The 14,848-nt window shown below is 32.7% G+C and overlaps 1 long non-coding RNA gene across 3 annotated transcripts; it reads left to right on the forward strand.

The window, feature by feature from the left end:
* The first annotated feature begins 4,280 nt into the window (after positions 1 to 4,280).
* Positions 4,281 to 6,258, forward strand: LOC139808429 (uncharacterized). 3 transcript variants are annotated; one of them, XR_011730862.1, is made up of 4 exons: positions 4,281 to 4,465; positions 4,939 to 5,130; positions 5,258 to 5,429; positions 5,509 to 6,258. It is a non-coding gene; the product is annotated as an uncharacterized lncRNA (long non-coding RNA). The 3 variants fall into 3 exon arrangements; XR_011730861.1 differs by having other exon boundaries at positions 4,955 to 5,130; XR_011730860.1 differs by having other exon boundaries at positions 4,282 to 4,465; positions 4,972 to 5,130.
* Positions 6,259 to 14,848: the final 8,590 nt, after the last annotated feature.

The raw sequence follows: 14,848 nt of genomic DNA on the forward strand, positions 1-14,848 counted from the left end.
CCGCGTCAGTTAACTTTTTGATATGTAGGGTAGACCGGGGCACGTTGTCACATCGGCTTTATTTAAAAAACTAATAACCACAGGGCAGCACCCGTCATTCCCAAAACGTGTTAGTGTATGCCCATCTTTGGTGTGTTTACAATGTTGAGATTGCTCCAGCCGTGTTGACGTAAAATCAACTTGAAAGTATTTTGCGACCGTAAGTAAAATTTTATTGTCTAATATTCAACGTACTGGACATGAAGCTTATGTTTTATTTCAGAATAGACCTTTATATTATCTTAAAGTACGTACTTTTACCTACCGCGTGCAATACCTAATCTTATGAATATCTCAAACGTGTCGGCCATGAGGCTGTTTGAAGTAAAAAAATGCCCTCGGGGCACGTTGTCACGAATTTGATGGAAATCTATTGCGAATCTTCGGATGACGATAACGAGTAAAAATATTTTATGTTTAATCACCGACATGATTATAAAAGAAAAAATGTGTATCAATAAGTTGCGCATTTGAGTGGAATTCTTGTATTTAGATTAAGACGAATACTTCGTGCTTTTTGTACTTTTTTGAAATAAAATAAATGTTTCTGTGAAGGATTTTACTTTTTTACATTGCAGCGCACTATAATATATTGATATTTACGTTGAATACAGTTTGAATAACATTTTGCATGCAATTACATTTGATGTGACAACGTGCCCTGGTCACGGGGCACGTTGTCACAAGCGACCTGTCGTTATTTATTGTTATGTAACAACTGTAGAGTAACAATCACACAAAATTCGATACTGTCCAATTGAAGTTGAGGGTTCACTCGAAATTTTGGCATATCAAAGTACTCTTAAATATTGAATGTAAAAAATACAAAAAATATTGAACCAAATGTGTGACAACGTGCCCCGGTCTACCCTACGCTATCTTCCGCGAGCGACCTTGCCATTTCTATTTTAAAGTTATTATTTTATCTCTGTCTTATGTGTGTATGTTCTCTCTTTATTTGTCACGCTTATCGTCCCTGTACCTAACGACCTAGTGATCACGTGTACGCCGCGTGTCGTAGCCGTTCTCTTTCTCTCTCTTTTTTCTTTCTTTTCGCTTTCTCTCTATCTCTCAAGTTCTACGAATATTATTTTAGCAATTATTTTAACAACTACTATTTTGACTTTTACAAAGAAAGAATTAGGCCGTTACCACTGGGCCCATAACCTGTTGTAATTTTAAAGTTATTTTTCAGCGAACTCGAGAGGTAGATAGATTATCAACTCGAATAACTAGTTCAGATATACAATATTACTTTATTATTAAGAACAAACTCAAACAAGGGCTATAACGCAAATGAAGTTCGTTGGCACGCAAAATTATTACAATTGATAATACGCAGTTATACAAAGCTCTCTGTACTTATCTCGCAAGGCCTTACAATCCGCTCGCACGCACAGTTCGCACCAGAGAGAAAGAGGAACGGAAAGCACCGAATCGCGAGACCTCGAGACAGGCCCACTATTGTCACCTGTCACCTTTCCTGTTCTTTAGACGCGCGCAACACAACTATTGCTAACTGATATGTTACAGAGAGCTCCACAAGGAACAGAATACAGCTTGCACAAAATTACATTTCTTAACAGTCATAACTTTATTTTTAACGATTTTTAACGATAATTCATATAAGTAACACTTATATGAAAGCCATGTGTTTGAGATTAGAGCGCGAGCGGCTAGCATGAAGTGCACTCGTGTTTCGGCGGCTAGCTCGAGGTTCGTTTATTACAACGTTCGCGTTGCAAGAACCGTCGCTATAAACAACTTTAGTTTTGTTTAAAAAAGAGTCAAACATTCGTGATCACGTCGTTTTCTGGTCATAGCGTTTCAATTTCCATTTTCTGATAATTAAAAGTGACTGCTTGAATTGTGAATGGACAAAGCTAAAGATACGAGTTAATAACGAGTTCGAGACGATCGGAGAGTAGGAGTAAACGTGACGGAGACGAGTTAAATAACATATTTTGGATTAACACGTAAAAGGAAGGAAGGATGTACTAGAGCGCGACCGGCTAGCATGCAGTGCACTCGTGTTTCGGCGGCTAGCTCAAGGTTCGTTTATTACAACGTTCGCGTTGCAAGAACCGTCGCTATAAACAACTTTAGTTTTGTTTAAAAAAGAGTCAAACATTCGTGATCACGTCGTTTTCTGGTCATAGCGTTTCAATTTCCATTTTCTGATAATTAAAAGTGACTGCTTGAATTGTGAATGGGCAAAGCTAAAAATACGAGTTAATAGCGAGTTCGAGACGATCGGAGAGTAGGAGTAAACGTGACGGAGACGAGTTAAATAACATATTTTGGATTAACACGTAAAAGGAAGGAAGGATGTACTAAAGCTCGGATGAAATCTCCTTTCCTCTAAATAGATAAATAACTTGGATGCGCTAATTTGAATGAGATCTCCTTTCCTCTAAATGCATAAGTACCTTTGTCTATTCATTTCCGTATTTGCCAGATTAAGCGTATACTACGCCCACGCATAAGTACCTTTGTGTAATATTTTCCGTATTTACCGGAATAAGCGTATACTACTCATAAAATCGTTTGTCTATTCACTTCCTTTATTGTCGGAATAAACGTAAACTACAAAATTACAAGCTCTTTCAAAGCGAATCCGAATACTTCGGATAAGGCGCCTTGTCGTTATTCTGAAATCATCCTATCCTGATTTCCGACTGTCTAGGACGGCATTAATTAAATAGTTTATATATAATTGCATGTTGTCACTATTTCATAAATTGGCATTAATTAAATTGTTTATATAATTGTATGTTGTCATTATTTCATGAATTGGCATTAATTAAATTGTTTATATAATTGTATGTTATCATTATTTCATGTATTACATATTTGAATACTATTCAAATTAAATTCCCTTCTAACACCATGGAAAAAATTAGTTCTAGCACAAGATACATCTAATATAGATGACACTGATATGTCCACCGAAGAATTAAGAAAGCGGGATAAAAAGAGAAGGCGCGTGAAAGCGAAAAAAATTTTTTCTTCTCTTCTTCCGACAAAAATTTTGCAATTAGCGGGATAAAGAAAATAACTTAACAAAAATTAAAACGCTGCCTGTTTTTCCAAAAATAAAACAATTTGTAAATATTATTCGACAAATTGGCAAATAGTCGCTAATAAATAAACAATTCTATATATATCACCTGAAAAAATATTACCTAAAAAAAACATTAATTAATACAGCGAACAGTAATGGTGAGCAATATCATTACAAATCGTAACAATATCAAATGATATTAATAAAAACTTGTCAGTAATAGATATATATATATATATATATATATATATATATATATATATTGCTCTATAAATAAAATCTTCAATTGCATATTGTTTGTTGTTGTCGCTTCAGCATTAATTAAACAAATAAAAATAAGATGCTTTAAAGCGTACTATTATACAGATATATATATTGTACTACTCTGTATAGGTATGTTTTTTCAAAACAGTTTGAAAACATTTATATCAATAATTTTTATATTCTGACCCAGTAATAATACTCAAATCAGTTATTATTAAGTAGAAAGCATTTAATACATATATAAGTAAAACTATATAAGTAAAAGATAGTCAACATATAATTTGGGGACATATGCTGTGGTGGCAGCACTATCCAGTCACAATCATATAAACTTCATATAAACTTAAAGCCCCAAAATATACGTATCATATAAAAATAAAAATGTTCCCAAAGTATGCGATAAATTTAACTTCAAGATTTTTTGAGACCAGTCCCTAAAGTATCGAAATGTCCTCAAAATATACACACGCTCGAAAAAAATGTCTTCAATATGTACATTGTGTATATATATATAGGATATATTTATCTAAGCGCAGATAGTGTTCTAATCATAAAATCGCTCAGCCATTTAAACTTGAGACACGCCCAGGCAGCACAAAAAGTCATTTTGAAGTCAAGATGACGTCAAAATGATGTCATAATGACTATCAAAAGTCATATTTTGATCATGACGGAAAATTGATTAAATTATGATTTTGAAATTTAGAGATACTGTCGGAAATAAATCGTGATAATTTGATGTTAGATTATTTCCGATATTCATAATTATATGTTAGAACTTAAATATAATGGTATATGGACGTAAAATGTTATTTTTAATGAAAATGATACTATCGTGATAAGGACATGACTTGCATGAGATATATATATAGTGCACATGCGCAGTGTGCGTTTCGTACGCATTATTGTTTTAACGTTTTCTTAACAACTGAAGAGTGAAGTGGCGCGTCTTGATCGCACAGTCATCGCAGACGCAGATCGAGTGAAAACGTATATAAGTGAAGCGTGAAGCGTTCAGAGCAGAGGAAAAGTTTCTTTATTTAATAAGTGTCTCGACGTAATCTTTGCAGTTCTCTGAAGCCCATTATCATGAAACCAGTAAGTTTAATTTATTTAACACTTATACAATAAATATTATTGTAACGCAACCATAAATCATGCAACATTGTACGGATTTTTGGCTGTAGAAAAGTGATGTTTTTAAGGTTAAAATAGGCCGCAGTTCGCAAAACGCAAGACACACGCACAGTCTACATGTCAATCTAACCTCTATACACAGAGAGGTTAGATTGACATGTAGACTGTGCGTGTGTTTTGCGTATTGCCGAACTGCGGCCTCCCAGCGAGAAATCATGATTTCGACGTTGATTAGACGTTGATTCGATGGGGACCATTTCTCGCTGGGCTATGTACACCGGGCTTTATATCTTATACCTCGGTATAAGAGTGTAAGTAGAGTATGGTACAGATTTTCTAACATTAAAAATATTATTTTCTATACAGTCAAAAAATTGTATAGCATTGCATGGATTTATGGTTGCGTTCCAATTTACTGCCATTATTGAAAATAGTTCACATATAACATAGATTTTTAACACTGCAAGTGAACTTCAATCTTTGAAACTTCACATTTGGAACTTCTGTTACCTGAGGAGCCAGTACCCACAAAACCTAAAGACTTGCCTAATCTACCTCTCAAAGATGAAGAGGCCTTTCATACTTTCGAAAAATTTCTACAAGACGGTGATAATTTTCTTGCAACGGTATGTTCTTTTATTTATTTATTTATATTATTATTTATATATTTATTTATTTATATTTGTTACTGTATTATACATTTTCAATTTTATTTATAATCTCGTAATTAATTAAGAGAAATACGTGTTTCAGATCGACTACTTTGTTCTTTTGATGCCAACTGGAAAAACGGAGGAGACATTACCTGTAGGCAAATTATTAGCTAGAATATTCTCAAATTCACTTGCCAGAATTGTCAGTTATACAGGTTCAGGATCTATAAAATTAAAACTTCAAGACACGAACATTCTCACAGTGATTCAATGTAAATTTTGAATGAGTTATTAAATCTCATCTACAGTAATATACTTGAAATGAAAACTCTGATTTATTATTTTTTTCAGGTGCTATTGTTAAAAAGTTTCCGTCAAGTGATGTAACACAAATTCAATCAAAAATTTTGCGCTGGTTCTCTACAAGCAACCAAAGAAAAATGAACACGATTAAAATGACTTAAATTGGGTCCGTACAATCGGTGGGATGAAAAGATTATAGATACTGCGTTACTTTTTGATTTTCGTTTACTGTCGGATCTTCTCTCATCTATTTAAAAAAAAAGATACACTTGCATGATAAAATAATTACTCCATTACAACATATTTTACAAGATTTATTTGAAACAAAAGCTGTTCACATTTCGCATATGCGATCAGTTCTTTTAAGTTACCAGTTGGATAAACCATAAACCAATATCAATAAACTGTAAGTCACTATTTAGAAAGAAATTCCATACTGAAATTCCACTATATTGGAATGTGAACTGCCATTTTATACGAAAAAGACGGATTAATTAGGGACTATTTAATTTTTTTTAACAAGTATATAAAAGCTGTGCTTTTGTCTATTAGCAGTTATATTTTCTTATCCTTCGTTTTATTTTTGGAGTAATAGTATATTTTTTATGTAAACTTCTTGTTAAGTAACTCAGATTATATAGTCAGTTTGTTAACTTGCAAGAGCAATTATTCTATTCCTTTATGTAACGAATAATAAGATGATTTTATTTTATTTTAATGTAATTAAAGATAATTATTTTTTATGTACTCAAGACTGACTTAATTGTTTAAGAAAAAATAAAAAATTAATTAATTATATTTTTATTGATTACTTATTTATTTTATTGTATTGTTCTCTATTGCTCTCTAGTAGCAGATTATAAAACTTTATATGTTGTAGGTACAATTCAATGTTTACAATATCTCACAGGTATTATTTTTTATGAATGTGTGAGAATGTTTTGAAGCATTCTGATTTTTTATTTACAAAATTTTAAATATATCTTATACATATACAATATTTAGTGAGTTTGTATTCTTGAGCTTTATTCTATATCTTCTGAATGAAAAATCAATGCTTCAAAAATCAAATATTTTCACAAATTCGTAAAATGTTTATACCTGCAAGGTTTTAATCATTTTGCACGTACGAGCGATTCGCGTTTTTTCGACAAAAGTCATCGAAAGGTCAAAATACAGTCATAAAAAAGTCAAATTATGGTTCATTAAAAACATCGAATGATATCATTTTGACTTTCTAAAAATGATTATTTTTTGACGTCATCTTGATGTCATCTTGACTTCCAAATGACTTTTTGTGCTGCCTGGGACGGAACGTTTTTCATGAATGTCGCCTCGCTAAATCTGCACGTTTACGTTTATACGTTATCAACGATTAATGTCTTTTATGCAAGGCTAATGATCAGGAAGAATCTCCATGTTTTTTCACTTGATCTTTGATGCGGTCGTAACGTCTTTTTGTTATTGATTAATACTAGACAACAATTCATGGGTATATACAGTCTGTTAAGTAAGAGCGTGTACAGGTTAATATGTAAAATAATTTATTTTAAATGATTTTTAAATACATGGGTTTGTTGTACTCCATCAGAAGAAAAATGCTTTTCCGTCAATAATATGTCCAGTCACCACCGGCGTCGATAATTGCGTGGCATCTTCGAGGCATGCTTTCGACTAAATGCGGCACTCATGGTGGTTTACGTATTTCTCAGGCAAGAATTCAACGCCAACTAAATCTTTCGTGACAAAGCATCCAGGACAAAGGTTCCATCTATCGACTCACGCAAAAATTAGGGCGATATTTCAAAACCAACCAGTTATGCTGTACACGCTCTTACTTAACTGACTGTATTAATCTTTTTATGCTAATCTTGAAGACTGAAGCATTTAGATCGGCATTGTAAAAAGCTTATTTGTATCTTTAGATGCATTTATGTAAAAATCACCTTATACAGAAGCAGTCGAAAGTTTTTATTTTTCTTTCCTTTTGAATTAGATAGAAAATACTACGTAATTCTCGTTAGTGAAAACGAAACCAATGTTCGATAACTATATTTACGGGAAAAAAAAAAATTTTTGAAGAAATAATCTCAAATAATTGAGTTTACGTTTGATAGAACAGAGTATGGATTTTTGCTGATTTGTTTTTCACGGAAAAACCTGTTCGATTCGCCTGTAGCGACTCGACTAACGTTATGTAGCCCAAGAAAATTTCGTGTAATAGAGAACGAGAGAACATAAACGTCGCTTACGGGTATAACTCAAGAAAGATGTTATTAGATATCAAAATTTCAGATAAATCCTATTTCTTGATAGATAACAGAAAGAGTTAAAGCTGCAATATATGAGACACATGTAGAAAAAGAATGTTCAAAAAATTATATCAGAAATTGTGAAACTATTTACTCAATAAAAGGGTTAATCTTTGTTTCAATTAAAAAATCGGTTCGAACAAATATTTATTTAAACCTCTTTTCTTATTTTAATAATGAAATTTTTCAATTTTAAATAATGAATTACTCAGTTTGAGTAAATATTATCTTAATAAAAGTTATTTGTTATTTGTTATTTGTTGAATAAAATCTTTCTTTATTTTGACTATATATACATTTAAAGTAAGTCATTGGTTATTACAATCTGATAAACAACCTCTTAATGTGACTATATCATATTTGAATTATTATATATTTATTTAGATTGAATAAATTTTTTTTCAGTGCATCACCAGTCAACCGCTATAAAATGAGACATCCCAAGAGGGGGATGGCGATAATATTTAATCATACATCTTACCACAATAATTTTGCCCGCCCTCGCCCTGGTACTAACATAGACTGCGAAAATTTAACAGACACATTAGAAAAGCTTGAATTTCAAGTAACGGTTTTCGAAAATTATAAACACCAAAAAATAGAGGACGAATTGCAAAAAGGTAAGATGCACTTTATCATAAATATAACTGTAATATGTGTAACTGAAATAACAAGGAGATTATTATTTTTACAGCTACCGAAACCGATCATTCGGAAAACGACTGCAATTTGATAGCTACTTTAACGCATGGATCATACGGTGAACTGTACGCTTTTGACAAATTTATGAAGCCAATATCATATGGTACCATTTTACCGCTGATAACTGCCCAACGCTAGCAGGGAAACCTAAATTATTCATTATAGCAGCATGCGGAGGAAATGAAAGAGACCCTGGTTTTGACGTAGACGTCGAAATAGATATGGAGATGGATACAATTTCTGCAAAAAAATTTCGGATTCCAATACATGCAGATTTTTTAGTTATATTCTCAAGCGTTCCAGGTATTGTCATCCCTACCTCGAAAAAAAATAAAGTGGTAGTATTATACCTCGAAAAAACCTAAGTAACAAGTGGTAGACGTAATCTTTGTATCTCCAAAAATCTCGAAAAAACCTAAGCAGTAGTATTTTTATTTCCAAAATATTATAACTCAAGTGATACACATCACAAAATTACGTTACCTTATCAAAAATGAGTCGCGCTTCAAGTGATCTATTATTACAATTACAAAAAAGAAATGATATCTCTTTTTAAATTACAGCGCCAATTACAAAGAACATATTTTTCGAGATACAAAGATTACGTCTATCAAATTACGTCTACGTCTAGAAATTAGAAGTTTTTGGTAAATTTAGAGAATTCGTGGAGATGTGCAAGACGATGTTCAATCGTAAACCGAAGATGATCCGCACAGATAGAGGAGGAGAATACATGAGTGTCGAATTCATCAAGTTTTTGGATCGAGAAGGCATTCGATATCAACGGACGGGGCCATATAGCCCACAACAAAATGGCGTTGCTGAGCGTAAAAATTGGACGCTCATTGAGATGGCAAGGTGCATGATATTGGAAGCTAAGCTGGAGAACAAGTTTTGAGGCAAAGCGGTCGTAATGGCGAACTATATACAAAACCGTTTGCCAGCTAAAGATATTGTACGAACACCGTTTGAAAATTGGTATGGTACCAAACCTAATTTAGATTTTTTCAAACGATTTGGATCAAAGTGTTACGTACACATACCTGACGAAAAGCGGAAGAAACTTGATTCGAAGGCAACTGAGGCAATTTTTGTTGGCTATGATGCAATCTCAAAAGCGTATAGGTGCTATGTTCCATCGAATAATTGGATAGAAGAAGACGATCCTGCAATGGATGAAGCATCAAGAAATAATCAGCAATCACCCATAGCTCAACGTGAAATAAATGTAGATGCTCCCGTTAACGATAAAGATAATATTCGTCGATCCACAAGATCGAATTTTGGCGTACCACCACTTCGTTACACTGAAGAAATCAACGTCATCAAGGGAGAATTAGTCGAGCCAAAGACATACAATCAAGCAATCCATTCCGAATACAAAAATAAATGGATTCAAGCAATGAAGAACGAAATTAAGTCACTTCAAGAAAACGAGACGTGGGAGCTCGTGGAGTTGCCGAAAGATCGTCGTGCAATTGGTTGTAAATGGATATATAAAATAAAATCCCATGGAGAGAATAAAATATTTAAGGCACGATTGGTTGCACAGGGCTTCTCCCAAAAATATGGAATTGAGTATGATGAAGTGTTTGCTCCAGTAGTAAAGCACGCAACATACAGAATCTTACTTACAATTGCAGCCAGAAAGCAAATGAAAGTTATTCATCTCGATGCGAAAACAGCGTTTCTAAATGGAAAATTGAACAAAACGATTTATATGAAACAACCTCCCGGCTTCACTGAAGAAGGAAAAGAACATCTAGTTTGTCTCTTGGGGAGGAGTATATACGGCTTAAAGCAATCGGCCAGGGTGTGAAACAAGAAAATTCATCAAGTTCTTACGGATGCAGGTTACGTTCAAAGCAAGAATGATCCATGCCTATATATATTAGAGAAAGGTGGTAAATTCTGTTACGTATTAATCTATGTCGACGATGTAATAATGGCCAGCGAAGACGACAATATGTTAACGGAATGCGAGCAAGTTTTCAGTGCAGAATTTAAAATTAAGAATCTTGGAGATATCCAAAACTATCTCGGTTTGCAAATTAAACGCGATCTCAACGGAAACTTTGCACTTAAGAAACAGAAACCGTACCAGAAACAGTACATCATGAAGATTGTCAAGGATTTTGGTATGATGGAAGCGAAAACCTCGAATGTTCCAATCAACATGTCATACGGCAAAGGAAATTCCGAGTTGTTAATGGATAACGAAAACTATCGTAAATTAGTTGGTTGCTTACTTTACATCGCTGTGAATACAAGACCAGACATCTCAGCAAGTGTAAAAATCTTGGCACAGAAGGTAACAAAACCAACACAAGAAGACTGGAATGAACTAAAACGTATTCTTCGATATCTCAAGGGCACAGCAGATCTGTCACTAATGCTTGGCGGCATCAACGGTAAAACTGGTCTCATCGGTTATGCTGATGCAAATTGGGCAGAAGACATCGCATTACATCAACGCAAGTCAACTACCGGCTACGTTTTTAAATATTTTGATAGTATAATCAGCTGGTGTAGCAAGAGGCATAAACTTGCGTTGCTAAATCGTCTATGGAAGCTGAGTACATAGCAATATCTGAAGCAAGCAGTGAAGCACTATGGATTCGTCGTCTACTGAGGGACTTCAAACAGCCGGAAAAGGACCCAACTATGATCTACGAGGACAATCAGAGCTGCTTGAAATTGATCAAAGAAGAGAAGTTGTCAAATCGTTCAAAGCACATTGATATGCATGCTTATTTCGTCAAAGACCACGTTGACAAGGGGACGGTTAAATGTATCTATTGTCCAACAGAAGAAATGGTTGCTGATTTATTAACGAAACCATTACCAGCTAGTCGAATTATAAAATTACGAAAGTATTGCGATTTAATGGAAATTTGAATGAGGAGAAGTGTTGAACAAAGTTAACGTATACATTCAAGTTTATACTTATCTCAGGTTTACAGTTATAATAGCTTCACACAAAGTTACTAGGGTAAAGGTTTATTTCTATTGGTAGTATTTCTATTATCGACTCTGTTATTTTACTATGTTTCCGCTCTAGTTATATTATATATTCATAGATACTTTCCTTACCGAGACTCACCGCGCTACACTTTTCGCTTATCGCTTCTAAAAGAAAGACGTGTGTACTAGCGATCACAGTTGTAATAAAGATTCAGTTTTATTTAATCTCATCGAGTTTGTCTTCGACTCATTGTATCAATCCAGCACATTCTGACATTCTTATCCTTTCGATCTTCTTCGAAGAAAAAATTTGTATCGGAACATCCAAGTAATAGTTATTTCCAATTCCGATTATAAATGTAATTATATACAAACGTAATAATAATAATCTTTTAATTATATCGCATATGTAATTTAAATCGCATTTAATTTCACATAATATTTGAACAAATTTGAATTGTTTGACAATATTTACAATTTTTTTATATCATATGTACGATCTCGCAGTTAGGCAAATTAAAAATATTTATACATACATCCCGATAAATAAACCATACTTTTTTTTTTTACTTGTGCGATCAGTATATTTCACACGCTTGTTGAGGTCATTTTTATATACACAACATTCAGTAATAGACACGCAGTACAAGACAGACATAAGATGGAATTACCCGAGGAATTACCGAAAAACGCAATGTCGAAGGAGTTGTGGGACCACTTCGTAGACGTAAAAAATTTGGTCGCATATTGTCGTTATTGTAAAAGAGATATTGTGTCAAACCACTCAGAAGCGGTAATAAATAATTTAAAAAGCCATTTAAAGAATGTGCATGGGATATATATTACAAACAGTGCCGTATCCTACGACGTTATTTTACAAAAGTACAAAATATTGAAAAGGCAAGATGTAAATGTGGCAAAACACTAACTTTAGACAATTCCGGGTTAAAGCAACATTTGAAGAAATGTAATCCCGGATGGAAACAAGAGAATCAACTTGCGTAAGTACACATTTAGAAAATTTATAAAATACCAACAGATATTGATGCTTTAGTCGCTATTGTTGAGATTATGATTGTATAATATAGTTCCAACCTAATTTATTTTAACTTATTCTACAACTTTTCGCAAAAACATTCAGTCCGCTTTCGACCGCACTGATGTGTGACTGTATTTGAGTTATGTCTGTACACGTTCTGACATCAAGACAGCTTTATTTATAAACTATATACGTATAATAAGAAATCATAAATCTATTTAAGATTTTTATTTTAAAATTAATATTACAAAAATTCGAGATATGATCTATAGAGAGAGAAAGTTATTAGAGATTGTTTCATATCTCGAATTTTTGTGTGCATTATATGATGCTATTATATTCTTGTAGACAGTGATTCAAAATGGAGGAAAAATTTGTGTGTGAAGGAGGGTTGGAGATATATCATCAAGAATATAATAGCATCATATAATGCATACAATTGTAATATTTAAAAATAATTATTTTTTTCTATTTTTATTTACATTAATGCAGACCTAGCACTCAAAGTCAAGATCCACCTGATATGACTGAACGCGCAACTCAGGTGGCTCACATTCCAACAAACGAGGAAGCAGACGCACTTGATGAGTAATTATTTGTTTTGTTTATATCACACAATGCAGTGTTATCTGACTAATTAAATTTTAACTTTTCTACACAAAAATAATTTACAAATGTTTTTAGTATTCCAGAACCTATTATACAGGACCCAAATTTCCCAATGGAAATAGCAGCATATGAAGAGTTGCAGTAGAATAATTAAGTTAGACAATAGCCGCCTACGAGAAGGTGTAGGTTTGGATCGGCTGAAACTAATCATTTTAACAATTACTTACCAGTAAATCTAATTTAAAAAAGGTAATTTTGTACGGAGATCACGCCTTTTTGTAGTATTACGCATTTTATAAACAGTATGTACAGGGTGTTATTTCGACGTATAATACTATAATACCACTTTGTTTTTTTTTCGAGGTAACAGCATAATACATATACACTACTATGCGTGTACTTGGCACCTTTTTTTACCTTTTTTTTTTAAAAAAAAGTAATTTTGTACGGATATCACCCCTTTTTGTAGTGTTACGCATCTTAATCTTAACAGAAAAAAATTACACCTTATAAAGAAATGTGTCTGAAGTTGTTAATATATATAATATATACATTGCCGGACATTGCTTTTATGTAAAATATGCATCTATATTATGTTGCTTGTAAAAATTATTCCTTTTCAACTTTTTCCAAAAATAATAAATTCTCTTACAAAAAAGTATTACTAGCTGGTTAGTAATAAATACTTATTTTGTGTATTAATAATACTAAAATTAAGTACTTATTAAGTATTTATTAGTACTTGAATCACTGTGATCCAAGTATTGCACAGTATTTTATTACTGGTCAGTAATTTATGAAAGTAGTATTTAATACAGGACGAGTATTGAATACTTAGTATTAAATTTCTGATGAGAAAGCATTTAATACTAGGTGATAAATACTTGTGTTGAATTACTGATGAGTATTTCAATGTTAGTACTGAAGTACTGGACCGAGGATTCCATGTGTAATAAATCACTGGCCAGTATTTTAATGTTAATACTCAAGTACTGAACGGAATATTCCATATGAAATTAATCATTGACCAGTACTACAATTTGTATAGAAACATTATAATGAGTAATTCCTGATAATATTAAGGAAGAGAGATAAAAGTAATGCACAAATACATTTTATATGAAGGTCTGTACTAATTCGTCGTGATAAAAGTGTACAAGTTTTGAAATAGTATTGCGGATATCATTCTTATATCCAATTCAAAATTTTATTACTCTTTTTAAACTGAATTTGTTTCTTAAGATGCTTTTTGAAAAATTATATATTTGCGCTGGTTATGACACATGTAGACTATATATAACACTTACATCAAATTAAGAAGTAGTCTACCACGTAAGGCAGTTGGCTCACGATCCAGAGGTCCCGAGTTCGATCCCACCAAAGTAAGTGTGTTTTTCAAATACGAGAAAATATTTATAATTATAGACTGCATCTTAAGAAACAAATTTAGTTATAAAATAGTAATAAATTTTCGAAAAAAAATAATTTTTTTTTATGCCGGGTAAATATCGGAAATCGAAATATCGGTGAGTAATTCAATACTAAGCACCAGTAGTTCTGTGTAGTATTAATCACTACCTATAATATTTATCACTACCAGTATTTTCTCAGTATTTCCCAAATAAATATTGACAGTATTAAATCACTGAGATTTTAAGTATTTAGTCAGTAATACTTTTCTGTAAGGGTTGTGAAACATTTTAAGACTAAAACCAATTCGCTATCTGTATTTTAACTGGTACTTTACTCTTGTACGTATGAG

Source organism: Temnothorax longispinosus, chromosome 2 (genome assembly GCF_030848805.1).
Source record: "Temnothorax longispinosus isolate EJ_2023e chromosome 2, Tlon_JGU_v1, whole genome shotgun sequence".
Classification (NCBI taxonomy): Eukaryota; Metazoa; Arthropoda; class Insecta; order Hymenoptera; family Formicidae; genus Temnothorax; species Temnothorax longispinosus.